Genomic DNA, 20,206 nt, shown 5'->3' with positions numbered 1-20,206 from the left:
GCTGAGAATGGGAGAGTCAATTACTCAAGGCTACATTGAAAGTCAATAGCAGAGGAGGGATGGAGTTTTCTTTTTTTCTTTTTCTTTTTTCTTTTTGCTATTCCGTATTCATTCATCCATACCATCACCCCAAATCCCCAAATCCTTCTCTGTAATCCCAGACATGATTCTCATTAGAATCCATCTGCCACATGGCATCTTTATTTTGAAAATGCAGAGGATAAGACACAGGGAACACATACATAACTGAATCAGGGTGAATTAACAATGCCACCGGGGTATAAGGCCAGCAAAACAGTGGCAGACTTTGGGCTCACAAGTTCCAACAGTGCCCTGTATGCCTCTAAAATTCGGCAAGCCCCCTTGCACTCTGTTCTACGGCATTTTTGTGGCGCCCAGTGTGGCTGCACCTGTTGTGCTGCCCTGAAACTGTCTCTGCCAGTAAAAAGCAACTGTCTTGGGATGTGTACACACCATTACATTTCAAGCCCTCCCCCAAGGGTCCTCGGAACTATAGTTTGTTAAGAGTGTTGGAAATGGTAGCTATTGTGAGGGGTAAACTACCATTCCTAGGTGTGTATACATGTAAAATGTGCTTTAAATGCATGGTGTGTGCACAGCCTAAGAGGTGTACTGCAGATCAGGTACTGAGAACATCACAACTTGTCTTCCTATAAACATAAAATGTAAGTCTGTTGTCATGCTGCAGTTTGGGTGACCGCCTATAGGTGACCATGCCAACTCCAGTGTGAGGAACTGATGGCAGGCAGGCAGGCAAGCAAGCAAGCAAGCCAGCAAGCTATGTAGGTGGCAGGCAGCCCAGCTGAGCTATTTTATGGATGAGGGAAACACTGTGAAGCACCTCCCCACCTCTGTTAAATGCACCTGTAGTGGCTGGCCATTAAGCATGCCAGCAGTAAAGCTGTGGTGATCAGCAAGCTACCTAGGTATTCTCTTCTGAATGAGATTGAATGCGAAAGATAGATAATCATGACAATGACTGCAATAATAATACTTAGGATTTACGCAGTGCTTAATAGTTTACCATCCTATATGTATATTACTAATACCTGATGGTTCCATGTATGGCCTCTTGCTGTAACAACAACAGGTTTCACACCTCTTCTCAGAGGCATGGAGAGTTTTCACACATATGTATGCAGCATTATTAGCAGCAGCAGCAGCAGCAGCAGCAGAAGAAGAAGAAGAAGAAGAAGAAGAAGGAGAAGAAGAAGAGGAGTTTGGATTTGATATCCGGCCTTTCACTCCCCTTAAGGAGTCTCAAAGCGGCTAACAATCTCCTTTCCCTTCCTCCCCCACAACAAACACTCTGTGAGGTGAGTGGGGCTGAGAGGCTTCAAAGAAGTGTGACTGGCCCAAGGTCACCCAGCAGCTGCATGTGGAGGAGCGGAGACGCGAACCCGGTTCCCCATATTACGAGACTACCTGTCAGAGCTGCTTCCAGATCCTAGCTCACAGAGGATCACGCTAGCCAGCGATCATTAAGTAAAAGTCTTTATTGAGTTACAGTTTCCATTCTCAAGCTGCTGCGTGCAACTCTACGTCTAGTGGCTAGATCGGCGAAGCTCCGTCTGAGTCTCCGCCCCTTGTGCACCAACTTAATATCCTAGCCCTGCTCCACCTTTTCCGCCTGACTGTTCTCCTCTGGGTCCCTCTACCCCCCGGGGTCTCTTCCTTCCTGGATTCTTCTGACGCCGACCCCCCGGACCCTCCTGTCTCCTTGCGCCGGGCTTTAGGACCTGGCTCTCTTTCAGGGCTGCCCACTGCGTCACTTTCCTGTGCATTTGAACTTGGCGCGCGCGCCCAACCTTCCACCTTCCGTCTAACCGTCTCTTCGCTCCCCGATGGAGGTGTGGCCACTCCTGACTCATGCCCTCCCTCCTGTTGTGAGCTGCCAGCGCTTGCCCCCTGGCTCCCTTCCTCTTCCCTGCTCTCTGGCGGTGACGCTGGTCCCGATTTCCAACTGCTCTCCTCTGAGTCCCCTCTGGCTCTATCTTCCTGGGGTGCCCCCCTAGACTCCCCCCTTGCCCTGGCCACTGGTGCTCCTTTCTGTGAATCTTCTGATTCACTGGAAAGACTCGGAGATCTCGGGTCGTCGTCATCACTCATCTTTTCTTCTGCCTCCTCCCCTTCGCTCTCTGTTTCCTCCCTTGCCCTTGCCTCTGCTCCTGAACCCCTGACACTACCGCTCTTAACAACTACACCACACTGGCTCTCAAAGGACAGAACCCCCTCTTTTCTACATTTTGCCCTCCAATGTTAGGTGGCAGTCCAGGCTGCCATGTGATCCTTTACACGAAGCAGTTCGTATCTCCCAGATTCTCAGACATTCAGATTTATAAAGTAATCCTTCAGTGCAAAAACTGAATAGAAATATAATAATAAAAAAATTAGCCTGGTGCAGGAATAGATAGAGCCTCTGGGATAGCTCAGTCAGCAGAGCATGAAAGTCTTAATCTCACGGTTGTGGGTTCAAGCCCCACATTGGGCAAAATATTCCTGCCTTGCAGGGGGTGAACTAGATGCCCCTTCTGGTTCCAACTCTATAATTCTATTACAGTGGTACCTCTGGTTAAGAACTTATTTCGTTCTGGAGGTCTATTCTTAACCTGAAGCTGTTCCTAATCCTGAAGCACCACTTTAGCTAATGGGCCTCCTGCTGCCACCGTTCCACCGCTGCACGATTTGTGTTCTCATCCTGAAGCAAAGTTCTTAACCTGAGGGATTATTTCTGGGTTAGAGGAGTCTGTAACCTGAAGTGTCTGTAACCTGAAGCGTCTGTAACCCGAGGTACCACTGTATTCTGCTGGTACAGCAAACTCACATGATACTGCTTTCCCCTATCCAGAGCCATCAGGACAGCCCTGCTCCCAGTGGCTGGCAGCTGCCATTTTAAAAATAAATTAAAACTCCACAGTTTCCTAGAATGAGGGCAGAAAGCATTGCCTCAACTGGTTTCAGAATAAAACTTCCTGGTAACTCCATGGAGTGTCATAGCGATTACGTTCAGCAGCCTTCTGCCTGTTTCCCTCCTCGTCACTGAAATGACTCTCCTCAAAACTGGGAGCAGGATTTTGGCTCAGCCTACATAGATTAATTGTTCATTCAGGAACTGTGATGTCAGTTATCACCCACGACCAACAGAGTGAACAATGGTTGACAGAAACATATTTTTAAAGCATTGACATTTCCTACACAAGCTTGTTTGAATGTTATGTTCTTCGTCAGAGGCACCCCTTTGGGCTCCTCATAGAAACAAAGAATTGTAGAGCCGGAAGGGAACCCAGGGGTCATCCATCCCAACCCCCTGCAATGCAGGAATCTCAACCAGATCCTATATGACAGATGGCCATCCAAACTCTGCTTACAAAATCTCCAAAGGAGGAGAGTCCACCACCTCTTGTGGAAGAGCTGTCAGACAGCTCTTACTGTCAGAAAGTTCTTCCTGAGGTTTATTCAGAATCTCCTTTCTTGTAACTTGAAGCCATTGGTTCGTGTCCTAGCCTCCAGAGCAGGAGAAAACAAGGTTGCTCCATCTTCCACATGACAGCCCTTGAGATATTTCAAGATGGCTATCCTATCTCCTCTCAGTCTCCGCTTTACCAGGCTAAACATACCCAATTCCCTCAACCGTTCCTCATAAGGCTTGGTTTCTAGACCCTAGATCATCTTGGTCACCATCCTCTGCATTATATAATGAAATAATTTATTATTTACTGAATTTGTATACCGCCCTTCATCCAAAAACTACAGGGAAGTTTACAACATAAAAATTCAAAATGAGAGCATAAAATACATAATAAAGACAAACAAAAACAAACCAATAACCCCCCCTTCCCATTTCAGCCAAAAGCCTGGTTTCTCACTTGGTGCCTAAAGATATGCCATGAAGGCACCAGGCAAGCCTCCCTGGAGAGAGCATCCCACAAAAGGGGAGCCACCACAGAAAAGGCCACTTCTTGGATTGTCACCCTCCAGACCTCTCATGGGGTAGGCATGTGAAGAAGGACCTCAGATTATGATCACAGGGTCTGGGGTGGTTCATATGGGGAGAGACGGTCCTTGAGCACCCCACGTTTGAAATCCCCCCCATAGGAAAGCTCACATGATGCCAAGCCTCATATCCTTTCAGGGGCAGGTGAAAACTTCATCATCTGCTGAGGCATTCCAGAATGTCATCTAGTGGGGCTTGCTGTGAATTATATGTATTGATGTGGTTGGATTTCATTGCATAAAATGCTTTTTATTTTTAAATGCCATTTTAATCCTTTCTGTTGTAACTTTTGTTTTAAAGTTACCCTGGGTATTTGCTGGTTTTTTGTTTTTGTTTTTAGCAAAGAAAGACTGGCTCACTAATATTGCAAATGAATAGATAATGGAGAGAGAAATTACACGTGGTGGACACAGTTGATCTGCTGTGCTCTTAAAATTTGAATCCCCTTCTGCAATTTTTAAGGCTTTTTCTTGGCATATTCCTGCAGTTTCTAGAAGACATGGTGCCTGGGGCTTTTTAGATGTTCATGGGGGAGCTAGGAGGCTTATCTCCCATTCTTAAGCTTTTTACACCAGCAGTCTCTGTGGCAAACATGGCCACAATAACAGTATCCCAATTAGCTCAACTGCCTTTGTCAGGTTTTGCTTCACCAAATATGTGCCAGCATGTCCAATTAAATTCTGCTAAGCCCCAAAATTGTTCTTAGTTGTTAATAACTTTCCTATCACTCCTATTGAAAGCTGCCTTATTATGAGCCAGGAGGAAATACCATGTCATTTTTTAAAAAAATAAATAAAATGCAACTAGAAGGCAGCCCATGCTGTACTAGCTCTGAGATAGGGGAGGGCTACTTCACAGGCGAGACTTTCCATTTATCCAAATGTTAACCTCCAAAAATCAGTGACAGACAGGAAGCGGGACAATTAGAGAGATGCTCTTACTAGTATATGAACTGAACTGCAAATGCAACATATGACCCCAGGTTTAGGCATAAATTTTGTGCCTGCTGTGGCTTTTAAGGATTAATTAGATAACATTTTCCTCATGCAAGATAGGCAAGTGAGCAAGCAAGTGGGGGCCAATGCATGTTGATAAAATGAGTATCCTCCATGTCCAAAAGCCTCTCCAGACAATGCTTTGCATGCTAAGAAAACTTTGAAAAGTTTATGGAAGGGAAGTTTTCCATCTCCTCTTTTCTGCTCACAGTCACCTGCACATGGCCACACCCAAGAAGAGTCTCTCTGTAAGGTTTGGTGGCCATCCTGAATAATGTGGGATAGGCTGTGGGGGCTGCTAGAGGAGTGGAGAATCACCCCAATATTTCTCTCATCCTACACTGTTCGGGAGGCCCCCCTGACCCCTCCAGAGAGGCTCTTTAGGGGATGCAGGTTGTTACAGGAAGGAAAAGAAAGCTTTCCTTTTGTTAATTCCTTAAGTTAACCTAGCAGCAAATCCAATGTCAATATAGATCGATACATGGACAATTTTTACACAGTTGTAACATGCTTCTTCTGCAAGGACTTCTTGTTCCAAAGTAATGATATTTTGGAATATACGTCTCCATTTTGGAAATGGAGAAGATGTTATTTCCATCCTAGTTAGAGGGTTCAGTGCTCACTGTGACTCTTAATATTGTTCCCTGTGGTTGTACGAGTATCACAGACAGTTGTGGGATAGTTCCCATGACATCATGTTTCCAGAAAATCCTTCTTTCCACTTATAACTGTCCCATTGCAGTGTTGGGGGACACACATGGCTTTAGTGTTTTTAACCCACCCTGGGCCTTAGGGCGAAGAGCAGGCTATCACCATCATCATCATCTCATAAATGATTGCCAGATTTTAACCAATCCTTTAGTAATACTTCCTCATCAATTGTGTGGGAGTGGGCTATTACACTACTAGTGCTGAACTGGAGCAAGGTCAGATGTTGTACTAAAAATAAATCAGATTGCTGGAGGGTCCTAAGCTGAAATAATGTGAATATGGTTGCTACGCTTGTCCCAGGGAATAAGCAGGGCGGGAAGTAGGTAAGTAGGTTATCCAAGTCTGTGGAAGGAAGTACTTTTCTCAGGCAGAAATTACTATGTTAGTCCTCAACCTCAGGTTGGGTTCTGAAATGACAGTGAGAAGACATGGAACCTCCTCTTGGAATACACAAGCTTGCTTTGCCATAAGACCATGAATAGTTGGACCCTTCTCTATGCATACATTTTGAGATGCTGCTGATTATATTGTGCTCTCTCTCTCAGGGCTTGTCACCACTTGTGCCTAGGAACACAGGGTCAAGTGTTTTTTCCTTGACCCATGCTTTCTAGATATAGGTCCGAGCAGTTTTTCTCTTGCCCTGCTACCCTGTCCAATATCAGCTGGCAAGTGTTAGTGAGGTTTTACAGGGCTAAAAAGGTAAAGGGTAAAGGGACCCCTGACCATTAGGTCCAGTCATGGCTGACTCTGGGGTTGCAGCGCTCATCTCGCTTTATTGGCTGAGGGAGCCGACGTACAGCTTCCGGGTCATGTGGCCAACATGACTAAGCTGCTTCTGGCGAACCAGAGTAACACACGAAACACCGTTTACCTTCCCGCCAGAGTGGTACCTATTTATCTACTTGCACTTTGACGTGCTTTCAAACTGCTAGGTTGGCAGGAGCTGGGACCGAGCAATGGGAGCTCACCCTGTCGCGGGGATTTGAACCGCCAACCTTCTGATTGGCAAGTCCTAGGCTCTGTGGTTTAACCCACAGCGCCACCTGCGTCCCTATTTACAGGGCTACTGTCCCTTTAATTTGAAGTTTCCTTCTTGCAGCCTGTCTCTTATTGCTTCCTGCTCAACTGGGTCTCAGTATTACTGAATTGTCCCTTAAATACTCCTTAATTACTTGTGGTGGTGGGGAGGTTAATTACAGAGCAAGTGCTTGTTAATTAAAAAGCACACAATTTCACAATTGCAATAAGAAATACTGATGGTTTTTGTGACAATATAGTGTGGTACAGAGTACTGTCGCCTCTTTTGCTGCTGCCCAAAGCAGCCATTTTATGCTGACACCCATAGCACTTTTACCTCTGCAAAAGCACTGGTATATATGGTATCAGGAGCAATTGTTTTGGAAACCAGCAAGTACATCCCCCAAAAGGAGCTACTAGTAAAGCTGGGGCAGAAGCCAGAGGGAGGATGCTTCTAATTCAAGGGTCTGTTTTGGGAGACCTATATTGAATGGCTCTTGCTTCTAAGAAGACATTACAGCAGGCTCTTAGCCATGGCAATTAGCATTGCCAGATATGAAATAATCTTTTCCGTTTTGCTTCTGAAAGCAGTTCCTCAGTATAGGAACTAGTGTGGGAGCAGCCATTGTCTGGGCTGGTCCTGTAATTATCCCTGCCACCTGTAAAAACTGTGTGGGGACATGCTCCACGTGTGGCTTCAGATATAATGCTGAAGTGAGGGGAAGTGAATTTGCATTTCAGGTTTCCATCTAATATCCAGGGATGGGGAACAAACCCTTCTTCCCCTGCAATGAAATATGTGAGCGTGAAATGCAGAGGCAACTCACAGATCCCGCTGCCAGGTATAGGTGGAACTTAATTCTTTTTACACACACCCACACCCCTGAACTTCTGAGGTGCTTGCAGATGAATGAGTCCTTTGCACATTCGGTTTTTGTTTGGACCAACAATATATCTGCACACTGGATGTACCATTCAGCTGTATGACATAGCACTGTGTGTTGACTTTCTATCCAAGCTACCTAAATTATCTGTGCAGGCCAGCTTGAGTTTTGGGAGAACCCTAATGCTGCCAGAAACCAAAAGCTTAAATAAGACGTTAAACATGTAAAATGAAAAAGATGGAGGGTTGTAGCCAATGAAGTCATCTCATTAGCTAAAGGAATTCTGCCTGCACAATGGTACTTTATCCATCTCTTCTTGAATGCCCCAGTGCTCCTTCAGATCTGGTTTTTTTTTTTTGTTCCCCCAGTCTTTCAGAGATTTGGAGGAGGCAAGGGGCACACAGGGAGAGGAGAGGAAGAGGAATTACCATTGGGCAGGGGGAAATCCTTGCGCTGATGGGATGACTTTGTTGGATACAACCCAGAATTAACAATAAAGATAATGCCATTTTCATTTCTCTAGCCTTTAGGATAGGCTGCTGTTACATCTTCAGACTTTTCTCTGCTGTCTGTGGGGCTCAAATATTTTTATTTTTTTAAAAAAAATAGAGATAAAAAAGTTAAACTATTTCCACTGATGTCGCCTTGTGATTCTGGTACCTATGGACCATTGTATATTACACAATCAATGTAACAATGAAGCAAGCAAGCAAACAGACAATTCTCTGCCTCCAAAGAGCTTACAGTTAAAATTTCATAGAAGCGGAGGGAGCAGAGGAAGTGGAGAATAGGGAGAGGCAAGAGCAATAGATGAATTGAATATGGAGCTTGCACCAGCTCTGTATGGGGGCCGAATAACAAGAAAATTCAGCAAGGTGATTCAGGGGTCTCCTCTCCCTTCCTTGTTGAAGTGCAACATCAATAACACCTTCCCACAATGAGTTGGAACAGAGGCTCCACCAGAGTGCTCTGCTGCTAGGCTTCTATACTTTTCTGTGCCTATACAGCTATATGTTTTCCTATGTAATATCTCCATGTGGCTCTAGGTCCAAGGGTTTTGCAATAAGTCAGGCTATTGAAAGTTGCCTGCTGAGCAGTTGAAAAGCCCTGGATTTATTTTGTTTGTTAGTTTGTTAAAGTACAGCAGGGAATGATTTTTTAAAAGTTATTTTTAAAAATCCTACTTTGTTCTGCTTTAACAACCCCCCCCCCCACAAAAAACAACAACAAATAGAACCCAGAGCTCTTCAGATCTCCACAGGAAGTCCTGTAGAGCCTATCAAAGGACACATACAACCTGCAGAAAGACGGGCTGCAAAGTTTAAAAAAATGTACAATACACATCACTTGATTACCTCTCAAACCCATGGACCTATTAGACAGGCTTAATTCACTCTGGGGAGGCTCCTGTGCCTGTAAATTTCATCCACTTTGGCTAAAAGAGGGAAAGGTGAAAGCTGTTTCTTAGATTCTCAGTTATAGTGAATGAGGAACATAGAGTTTTGTTAGGCTTTGTTGTATACAGAGTGGCTCAGGTGCTGAATTATATATTGAAGTGGAGAATGCACTCAGTCTCACTCAGAAACAGGTCAGAATTCTGTCGCTTAACTCTGAAGATAGCATTCCTCAACCTGGTGCCCTCCAGATGTTTTTGGACTCCAAATCCTATCACCCCTGACATTTAGCCATGGCTGACAGGAGGCTGACAGGAGCTCTAGTCCAAAAGACCTGAAGGGCACCAGGTTAGGGAAGGGCTCTGCTAGATGGATATACAATAATTGTTCCAGAGCAGTATTTATGCTGATTTACTTAAACTGTTCTGTTAGGAGGCCTTGGAACATTTGCTCTATCCAGAGGTTCTCAGATTCTGAGAGAGGGAGCAGGAGCAACACATCCTTCAACTTTTTTACATGTGAAAATAGGGGTGCTCCTATACATGTGGGTACGGCAAGTGGCAAAGCTTGCCAGCTCAGTGGAGTGGCCTGCTGGACAATAGAGTTTTCTCATATATATTATTCAACGTTAATGTTTATCAGGCAGGGCCAGTGCAAGAACCGTTGTTGCCTAAGGTGAATGACAAGATGACATCCTCCCAGACCCCAGTCCATGTGCAAAAGCTAACCAGGTGGGCAGTTCAACTCTTACTTCAGTTCTGCTAGTGTTCCTTAGCAATGCCTGAGAACAGGTGATTTGCTTCACCTACTCAGCTTCATGAAGTGGTAAGGACAGAGCTGCAAATGCCACAGCCTACCAGCCCAGGCCAACAACAAGGCACAGGAGGATGGGTGAAGCTGGGTAGGCTGCCACTCTCACACAGCATCCCCTAGGTGAGGTAGCCTTCTCGTTTTGCTTAACGGCAGGGCTGTCTCTGGACTGAATACTGTTTCCTAATGGTTAGGTAGGTGGTGACTAGCGAGAGTTAGCTGAGTGATGATCAGAGAAAGGGTCTTTTCAGTGCTGTGAGGCTCATCTGTCACCAAACCTGATGGTTTTCTGGTACCAAATGAAGACCTTTTTTATTTGTCTAGGCTGCCTAGCCTAACTGGCTTTTATTGTTGTCTTTTACTGCCCTGCTTTGTTATTCAATATTATTGTTTATCTTCTCATGACCTTGTGAGCTGCCCTAAAGAACTTAATGTATGAAGGGCAGATATAAATCTCATAATTTACTGATTGGTTCATTAATAAAAAAAGATAGCACTAACCCACATTTCAGTGTTCCCCACCCTGCAGATGTAGATAGTTGGAGCTGGAAGAGCAAGAGAAACTGTGGCTGTATGGAGCCAAGTGTAAACTAGCAGAACATAAGAGACTATAGCAGCAGGGATGTGCTTACTGCTTAAATGACACAGAGCTGAAGGCAGGTGCACCTTCTCAGACAGAAACAGAAAGGTTTGGATCTGAGAAATGCTATACAGAATATAGAACATCAGCAGGTGCATATTATGAAGGAGTGAGAGAAGTTGCACCTGCTGAAATTCCCTTTTACACGTAAATATTAAAAGTAAAGGCATCGTGTCCCTTTTTTGCTGCTTGTCGCCTTATGAAGGAGAGAAACAGAAGGGATTATTCAAGCCTTGGCTCCATGCAGCAAAGATACAATGAACATTACAGAGCTGTTGCCAAACCCACAGTACAGGATGTTCTACATTTTCTTTGCAGTGTCTCAGCTGCTTCCTGTGCACAGGAATTTGACTGCAGACCAAGGCATGTGCCAGCCTCTGTGTGCCTGGCGGGGAAAGGTGGGAGGGGGATCTCTATAACCTTCCATTGCCGGACACACAGTGCTGCAGTGTTTAAAACACTCAGGGTGGAATTCAAACACAGAAACGTATACCAAGTCAGACCATTGGTCCATCTACCTCAGTACTACCTACACTGACTGGCAGCAGCTTTCCGGGTTTCCAGACAGGGTGTCTCTCCTAGCTCTACCTGGAGATGCTGGGGATTGAACCCTGGGACCTTCTGCATGCAAGGCAGATTCACTACCACTGAGCTACATCACACTATGACAGACAGCTCTGTCAGTACAAGCATATCAGCTTGCAAGATGGAACAATGTCCCCTCCCACCATGCACTGTTCTGGGGGTTCTCATAATCCTCCCCACCAGAGCCAATCTGAGGGGGATGGGGGCATGTTGGGGGAGGGAAGAGAGGTGGGGGAAGCGTTGGTGAGCAGGTGAGCTTTTGCTCCTGCCCTGATCGTTAGACATGAATGATAAAGAAACTCTGCTTCGGGGCAGAGTCATGACATGGATTTGTGTGCTGACCTGAGGTTTCAGTAGCAAGGGAAAGTTGCAATCTGGCCAGAGGACCACTGGGAGGTTGAAACCCTTCCATCCCAGCAAGGAGATCACCCTGCCTTGAACAGGGTTTAAAGGCCTGTTTCAAAATTCACCCTGGCATTGAGGAATTCTCAAACTAGTCTCCCTCGTTTACCCTTTTCACTCAACTGCCTTTTCTCTGTTTGTAGCTAATTCCTCAGACTGCAAGGCTAAAAAACAGGTGCTGTGTTTTTCTGTTGATTTATCTGCAGAACCCAGTAGGTGCAGAAGCAAGCAAATACACCTTGCTGTGTGCTCCTGTAGCTCCCCCTGTACAGAATGAGAGCACTGTTATATGGGGTACCCCAAACTCATGTCCAAGATAGTCCACTCTACAACTTTTGAGTAACCCAATGCAGAGGTATGTGCCAGTTTGTGCTTTCACAATTTGGCCTGGTGACCGTACAGTGATGGCAGTCGCATTGCTCATTCCCACTGTGTTTGATTACACAAAGCCTTTGTCTGTGCCAGCAAATGTTTCAAGGGATCAGCAGTACAAGACCATGGGATGGGTGGCAGGGGATACGAGGGTGAGCTTTACTGTGCAATCTCCTCCCCAGGACTAAACACTACCTGCATAGTTACTCCTAGTGACCACAAGATGTGAGAATAGCCACTAACTTACATAGAGATTAGGCAAATACAAGGACGAGGAGGTCTAGCAATGAGAGCTAAACAGAACCTCCATGTTCAGAGGAAATACTGAATCCTGCACTCTGGGAGGGGCTGTTGCCTTCGTTTCCTACCAGCAGGCTTCAGAGGCATCTCTCTAGCCAGAGCTGGAAACAGGATATTGGGCTCGATAGACTCTGGTCCAATCCAGCAGGAGTCTTCTTACTTCTTGACCCTCCATAGGTGAAACTAGCTGTTCAGTGGTACCTCGGGTTACAGACGCTTCAGGTTACAGACGTTTCAGATTACAGACTCCGCTAACCCAGAAATAGTACCTCGGGTTAAGAACTTTGCTTCAGGATGAGAACAGAAATCATGCAGTGGCAGCACGGTGGCAGCGGGAGGCCCCATTAGCTAAAGTGGTGCTTCAGGTTAAGAACAGTTTCAGGTTAAGAATGGACCCCCAGAATGAATTAAGTTCTTAACCTGAGGTACCACTGTATATGTTTTCTTAAAAAAATTATTGACCCTAGAATCCATAATTCTAGGGTCCACAGATGTGCTCATCATAACAAATTCTCTGAATCAAACAAACCTGTTTGAACACAGGCTCATGCAGCCAGCCAAGTATGCACCCCATATTTCAGCTACTTAATAGTTTACTGCCCAAGGTTTCTCAGGCTGCTGAGATTATAAATTACACACACAGGCAATGATGCTTCGCACTGCCCAAAATTAACAAGAGCAATGTTTACATTTGCAGCATTGGGAACGTGGGCTGTCTCCCTTGATGCCTGGGAACTGCTGCTCTGAGTTTCTGGTAGTTGACACAGGAACTGGGTTACCAAGTCATTAAAAGGGTAGAGGTGTAGGGGCTGTCATCTTTTGATCCAGCCTCTGCAGTTGTGCGATTTACATGCGCAACATTAAAGAGGTTGCACCCAGTGCCTACACGATGCCACATAGGATGCCCTCTTGTGATACTAGGAAATCTACCTGGTGTGGTAGCCAGTCACTGTAAACTGGGGGAAGCCACTGTCACTGTAAACTGGGGGGGGGGGTCCACCCATTAAGGTTCTGACAGCTGCTCAAAGTTAAATGTTCCATTTGCTTTTCCAAGTCACAGCCTAAAGACGTCATGGTATTTGTCAGACTCCTGTTTGTGGGTGGAGTGGTAGAACTGAAAGGAAGGCTGGATGACTTGTCAAGCTGCAGTAGAACTATATGCAGGGAGCTAGTAATAGGCTGTTCAACCTCACTGAGTGAGTCTGCATGTGAAGAAGCGGGGGGGGAGGGGGAGAGAGGTTAGGTAGCTAGGAGCCTGAGACTATGGCTAGCCACTAGGGTCTGCTTGAAAACCCTTCAGAGGGGCACCCACCTTCCAACACTCTTCTTGGAGTTACACTGAATTTTCAGAGTGGCAGAATAAGAAAAGAGCAGCAAGCAAGCTGAAGGACTCAAATACATCAAGCAAGGCTGCACACTAATAAAAGTTATTTAGTCGCTTCCTGCGAGCAATGTACACAATAGGGAGATGAGATTGCAGTACCCCAGATTTTTAGCTCCCTCTTAGCCAAAGAGACAAAGCATATATGAGCCTGATAACGCCACCTGTCATCAGGGCAGTGGTGGCAGTGGTGGCTCAGAACCAAACTGCAAATCTCTCCTCTCGGTTCCCAGCAGCTAGCATAATTTTCCACTGATGGGGAGCCAATTCATCAAGGTGACTTAATTACAGTTGAGCTTTGCCAGCTAAAAACTGTATCTGGTAGCTGCCTCCATCACTGTGGGCTTACCCAAGGGATTCTTAGAAGGATCTAGCAAAGCATTAATCCCTAATCTGGCTCTACTAAGGCATTCCACTGGGCAGAAGACTCTTCTCCGGCAATGTATTCCAGCCATATTTGGGAAGGGGAAGAGATTGATTCCTCCTCTTCAAGCTGATTAATCACTTTGAGCTCCTCGGTGTTATAGACAGAAGTGGCTGTCAAGTATTGGTGGTGGAGAAACTCAGTTCAGTTCATATGTAATAGTGAACCTACCCAATTTGGACTTTCATAAACAGTACACAAACCAAAACACTGTCTGATGGGAAAGGCAGGGCCTGCTATGGGAGTGACGTGTGGAGCTGATCGAAACTCCATCAACTTCCCCCTCTAGCAGTCCTCATAAATTTCTGCATCCAGGGATTATATACTTCTGCACATTACACATCAACCTCAGCAAAGGGGTAGAGATGATAGGGCCTTGTATAACACGCTTACCAGGACTGAAGCAAGCAACAGGCTAGACATAGCATATGCAACAGGTAGGGACTGCAGTGTGCTTCACTTAGGAGCAGGGTAAATCAAAAAGGCTAAGCAGCACAAGGATCAGCCAGCGATCTGTGTTCACGCAGGCACCGGGAAGCCAAAATGGGGAAAAAATTCATTTAGCAGTCCAGCCAGGCGAGATGGGTAATTATAGTATGCATTGTGCCCTCTAGTGTTCAGCTTGAGAAACAGCACAGAATTCCCTCAGTGCCTCTGATGACATCCTTTACTTGAAAAAAAAACCATCATATATTTTCTTTTACCTCTGACTTGGCCACTCCATTCTATCCCCACATGATGATGCAGCTCAGAATTAAACTGCCCATTCATTATGGAGGCTAGGGTGCCACTTTTCAGGCATCCTGATATTCATGTGAAAATGGGACTGTGCTGCTGTTCACAGTGAGGAAGAAGGAATCCCATAGAATGCTGTGCAAGAATCTGGAGCTGAGGAAGGGTTCTTACAGTGGCTTATCTATGATGCAAATATTATGTGTAATTCCAGAGGAGAAATTCTGTGTCTTCTCCAAAACACTGAGGGTTGACTGAGCCAGGGCAAGCCTGGAACATTCAGGGCAGAATGGAGAGAAATGAAAATTTGCTTCCTGTGGTGAACTCACAGATTCATTATGAGTCACATGGCACCCTAATCTAGGGATGGATGGAAACAGCCTTGATCCAGTTCATGTCCTTTTCATATGAGCGGCTGGCAAGTCTGTGTGAATCTTTCAAATCTGCATGCCTTCAACATACAGTGGTACCTCGGGTTACATATGCTTCAGGTTACATACACTTCAGGCTGCAGACTCCGCTAACCCAGAAATAGTACCTCGGGTTAAGAACTTTGCTTCAGGATGAGAACAGAAATCGTATGGCAGCAGTGCAGTGGCAGGCCCCATTAGCTAAAGTGGTGCTTCAGGTTAAGAACAGACCTCTGGAACGAATTAAGTTCTTAACCTGAGGTACTACTGTATTTTAATTATTTTAGGAGAATTTACAAGGTGGTCTTTTTCTTTATTTTAAAAATGGCAGTGTGTTACAGACATGCTATCCCTTCCTGCATAAAGGGTAACATGTACCTGTGGAGGCAGCCATATGATTCTCTCTACAATTACACAGGAAGGAATGGCATGTTATAATGTACCACCACTTCCAAGGGCATTTCACTCAAAGGTTTTCGATTGATAGATAGATAGATAGATAGATAGATTGTTTGTTTGTAGCAAATCAGCTATAAAGTACTAAAATCAGCTATAAAGTACTGTTTTGAGAAAGACAGAACCAGGGAAGAAGGCCTTGGACCCACCGCATCCAATAGGAAATTGGACTGACAGTGTGCTCTGGAAAGGTTTGTGGGCATGCTATTTAATCCACATGCCTGAGCTCCAATCTAAGCATGGTTCATCAAATGCAGATTAGAGAGGTTTGTTCCAAATTCTGCAGTGAATTGAAATCCTGCCCCCTTCCCTGCCCTACTATTCAGGCCTGGTTTCTATGCTAGCGGAGTGTCACGCCTAGGGCTGTCCCACAAGGCAAGACTAGGTCTAATGGGCTTCAGTTACAGAGTGGAATCTAGCCTGCAGGGGGGAATGGGACACTGCCCCCAACAATCTCACTTTGCCCTCAGCCAGCCTCTACCTATTTGCTTTCTTACTCAAAACCAGTCCAGAGCTGCCAGCTCCCTCTTCCTCAGTCTCAGTGCTACATCTCAGCAGGGAGGAGGATAAGGGCAAGCCTAGAATCAAGTGGCTTTGCCCACCATTGGCTCTGGCTCCGCTTGCTGCTGGCCTCCCTGCTTTCTACCCCACCCATCCCAAGGTGCACCAGCCACCACTGAAATCCCAGGAGGATAGATTTTGGGTGAACATTAGGAGAAAACCTCTTAATGGTTTGACATTAGAACCATTCAAGCAGAGGCCATGCAGCCATCTGTTGGGAACGATCTGTTGGGAACGATCTAGCTATGGACTTCCTGCCATGAGCCCAGGACTCAGCTCTACAGCTGCAAATAAAACATTTTAAGTGTGTTTTAAGTGCAATATACAATGTGACACTAGGTGGCAATGGTTAGCCTTATGGAAAATTCAATGTATTTTTTAAAATGCTTTTTTTTATGTGTGTAGATTCCACCCCAGTGGGTTGCAGTAGATGGCCTGGAAGGCTCCCTCTGACTGTGGTTCTGTGGGGGTTTTTTGCTTTGTTTGTTGTTGTTTTTTTTGGATGGCTGAATCATTTGTAGTTGCTAGGATATTGTAGGTATGTGGGCCAGCACTTGCACCCCAATTTCCCTCAATCTGGGACCAGTGTGTTAATGTCCCCATGTGATTCAGCCATGTAAATGTTACCAGAGAAGGATAAGAACAAGGTGCTGGAGATGACAAGCAGACTGTGCCATATGAATCATGCCTCAGATTCACCCAACTGTGTCCAATTGCTGGGACCCAGATTTTACATTTACATTTCACTGGCTCTGTCTCAGTTTGGGGCTCCGTTGCCATAGGTTGGATCAATGAAGCAGCCCTATTTGGTTAGGATGGAGATGTTGCCCAGCTGTTTTATCTGGGACATGAAGCACTCTTAAGTACAAGAGATCAACTTCTCTTTTTCACGTGCACATATCCAGTTAGGGTAGACTGCTTGGTCCATATCTTAGTTTTATATAGGGCCGTGTTAAATATGAAGGGGGAGGATGAAAGGAGGTCATGGGGGCCTTTCAGTGTTCCCAGAGAACCTGACTGTGCCAACCATTTTCATGGTCCCCCGCCCATATTTTTATTGTTTGTTGGCAACTGTTGAAGTCTCATTTTTCCTTCTAAAAAAAAAATTTGCCTTCTTGCTGGCAACTTGATCCCACCCAAGCAGGGATCACTTAAAATGCCCTGTAACCAATCAAAAGGGCCATGGGATTATGTCAGAAAAGTCAGGTCAGAGTGAGGGCAATACTTTCAATCCTTACTCTGCATGGGTGATCCCACACAGTAATGGTTTTCGTTAGCAGTAGAATAACAGTGTCATGCCATGCAGGTAATCTGATTTATCTATGCAACAGCGTCACAAAACCAATTCAGGGAGTGGTCAGTGATTCATGCCCTCACTCTGAATGGGCAAACACTTTTGCCCTGCTTAGAAATGCACCTACGCATGCAAACACACACTTCAATGGAAGGATAAATGAAAGGGCAGAAGCTTCCTGTGTACCATGCTCAGCAAGTCCTCTCTTTTTCTTTTTTGGAGTCCTTTGGACCAGCATGCACTAGAATGGCCCTTCTATTGTGAATGCAATTTATTTATTTTTGCTTAAAGCTCATCCTGAATCTGAGTCTTCCTAACCCATGAAGTCTGTTCTGAGGGACTGCCCTGAACTCTTTGCCCTGCATCCCATATGCTGGGCCAGAGGCTTAACCTGAAGTCTCTCTCCATGCCCCCACCCTGCGAGTTGGCCAGCGTCCTATGTACTTGCTCCAGTCCGGAAAATATTTTAACTTGGATAGTTGCAGAAACTTATTTTAGCTCATTTTCAAACTCTGTATTAGGGATTAGCTTTGCTAGGCTTTCTTTTTTTGGGGGGGGAGTGGGGTGGTCAGTGCTGGCTTTGCCTTGCCTGATGTCCCTGGCATCTGATTGCCTGCTGTGCAGTGTTCAGCCACCAAACATCTATCCCTTATCTCCAGAACTCAGTCGCAGTCACTTCCACTCTTATGAAATCAGAACTCCGGAGCAGATAAGCAAAGGCAAAATCTACAGTGAGTGAACAAGCAAGCAGAGCAACCACAGTATAATTAATTCACCGTTTCCCAAGAAATTCTCTGTAATTTCTAAACAGCAGATATGCCAGGCAGGGAAGTTAAAAGCAAAGGCTTTTTCCAGAGCCTCCTCCTACTCAGAAAAACCATAATTTCCCTGAATCTAGCTCCCATCTTCCGCGCATGCTGGTCCTCAGGATAAGCCATCTTTTCCGGGACTGCACATTTCCTGCAGGCAGGATCTATTCCACGAGTGACCAAACTGTGACACAAGACCTACCAGCAGCTCTCAATCTTTTCGTTCCCTGACATTTCAAGGACAAGACAGTCCAAGAAGAAAACTTGCCCTTAACTTTGCCCTCCTCCCTCCCAGTCATATGCACAACAGGAGAAGAGAGAGGGGAGGGCATGGCTACAGGACAATCTGTGTGAGGTGCGATGGGGAGGGAGGGAGGGGAACTCTATGTGTGCTGGGGTGGGAGAAGTGATGGGTGAGCTTTAGGGGAGAGGTGTAGAAGCAGAAGAGGCTTAGGGGGGAGCAAAAGAGTGGTTGCAGCTCTCAGTATGGGGGGGTGTGCCAAAGAATTCAGCATGGGGGCCAAAGGCTTAGGAATTTTGCCCCCTGCCAATGCATTCCATTTACACACATGCTGCATAATTAGCTGCACCGGAGATCTCAGCCTACAGTATCTGAACTGGAAAATGCAGCAAACTGAAAACATCAATGAATAGAGAGACTATTCTGTTCCTGGTGCCTAGCCCGGGGGTTATCACAAGCTGGATAAAGCCAGCATGTCACCGTTAGAGAAATGACATGTAAGAGATGCCTGGCCCCCACTCCATCTCCTATCAGATTCCAATTGAAGCACCAGCCCAAATTACGTACTTGCTCTAAAATGACGGAGAGGATGTTGGGCAGAGACCGTGCCAAATGAATATACTCAGGGTCAAACCCTGGCAATGTCACGGGAGAGGTAGCTCAGTGCATACCAAAAGGGACATAGTTGGGGTGGTTTTTCCCCCTGTGCCTTGGATTTGCTCAAAACCAGAAGCCACACACAAAACACAGCCTAGAACCCCCTCTTTAAGTCCTCCACTGGACAGGCAGATCTCCCAGCACTGGGCATCTGGTATCCGACAAATCAGAGATGGCCTCTTACAGCAGGAAAGCAGCCCTAAGCAAACAATTGTTATGAGGAAAGGGAATTAGGTCATGATGTGGGAGTAGAGAGGAAACAGAAGAAATAGCATAGTTGTTATGAAGGGGGAGGGTAGAAAAAGTGGGTTAGATGAAGAGAAGGAGAAATTAGAAATGTGCCCAACGAAAGGTGACTCAAGCAGCACATATACAAGAGTGCAGTCATGTATAATTTACCCCTGCTTAAAACAAAATCGGTTTGCCACCCCTAATTCTATACTAGCAATCCCCATAGTGGCACAGAGCCAATGCTTGTCACATGTACCCAGGTGTTTGGAGCCGTAAACAGCATGAAATCGTGAAGCACAGATGTATATTTGAAAATATTCAGGGACAAGCAGCAGTGGAAACATGCTGGGGATTCCGGATTGGCTGCAGTTTCCTGACATGTGTCTCCTGCTCATTTAGGAATCTCCACTTAACACTTTGCTGCATTTACTGCTGCAAGCGCTGGCGTGTGCATTATAAACATGCTCACTGTGTAAAATATGAACTGTCTTTATGAACACTCAGTACATCCATAAGCATGCATACAATGGTATGTGGGGAGTGTGTAAATGTTTGTGAACATGCACCCTGAGTAAAGGTAAAGGTAAAGGGACCCCTGACCATTAGGTCCAGTCGTGGCCGACTCTGAGGTTGTGGCGCTCATCTCACTTTATTGGCCGAGGGAGCCAGCGTACAGCTTCCTGGTCATGTGGCCAGCATGACTAAGCCACTTCTGGTGAACCAGAGCAGTGCACGGAAACGCCGTTTACCTTCCCGCCGGAGCGGTACCTATTTATCTACTTGCAATTTGACATGCTTTCGAACTGCTAGGTTGGCAGGAGCAGGGACCGAGCAACGGGAGCTCACCCCCGTCACCAGGATTCGAACCGCCGACCTTCTGATTGG

The 20,206-nt window shown here is 45.8% G+C and overlaps 1 protein-coding gene across 7 annotated transcripts in view; it reads right to left on the bottom strand.

Annotated features, from left to right (window-relative positions):
• SHISA6 (shisa family member 6) overlaps positions 1 to 20,206 on the bottom strand; it is a 261,607-nt gene that overhangs the window by 207,919 nt on the left and 33,482 nt on the right. The window lies entirely within an intron of this gene.

Source organism: Podarcis liolepis (genome assembly GCF_965112155.1).
Source record: "Podarcis liolepis genome assembly, chromosome: 2".
NCBI classification, from domain to species: domain Eukaryota; kingdom Metazoa; phylum Chordata; class Lepidosauria; order Squamata; family Lacertidae; genus Podarcis; species Podarcis liolepis.
This window is presented reverse-complemented; position numbering and strand designations above follow the sequence as displayed.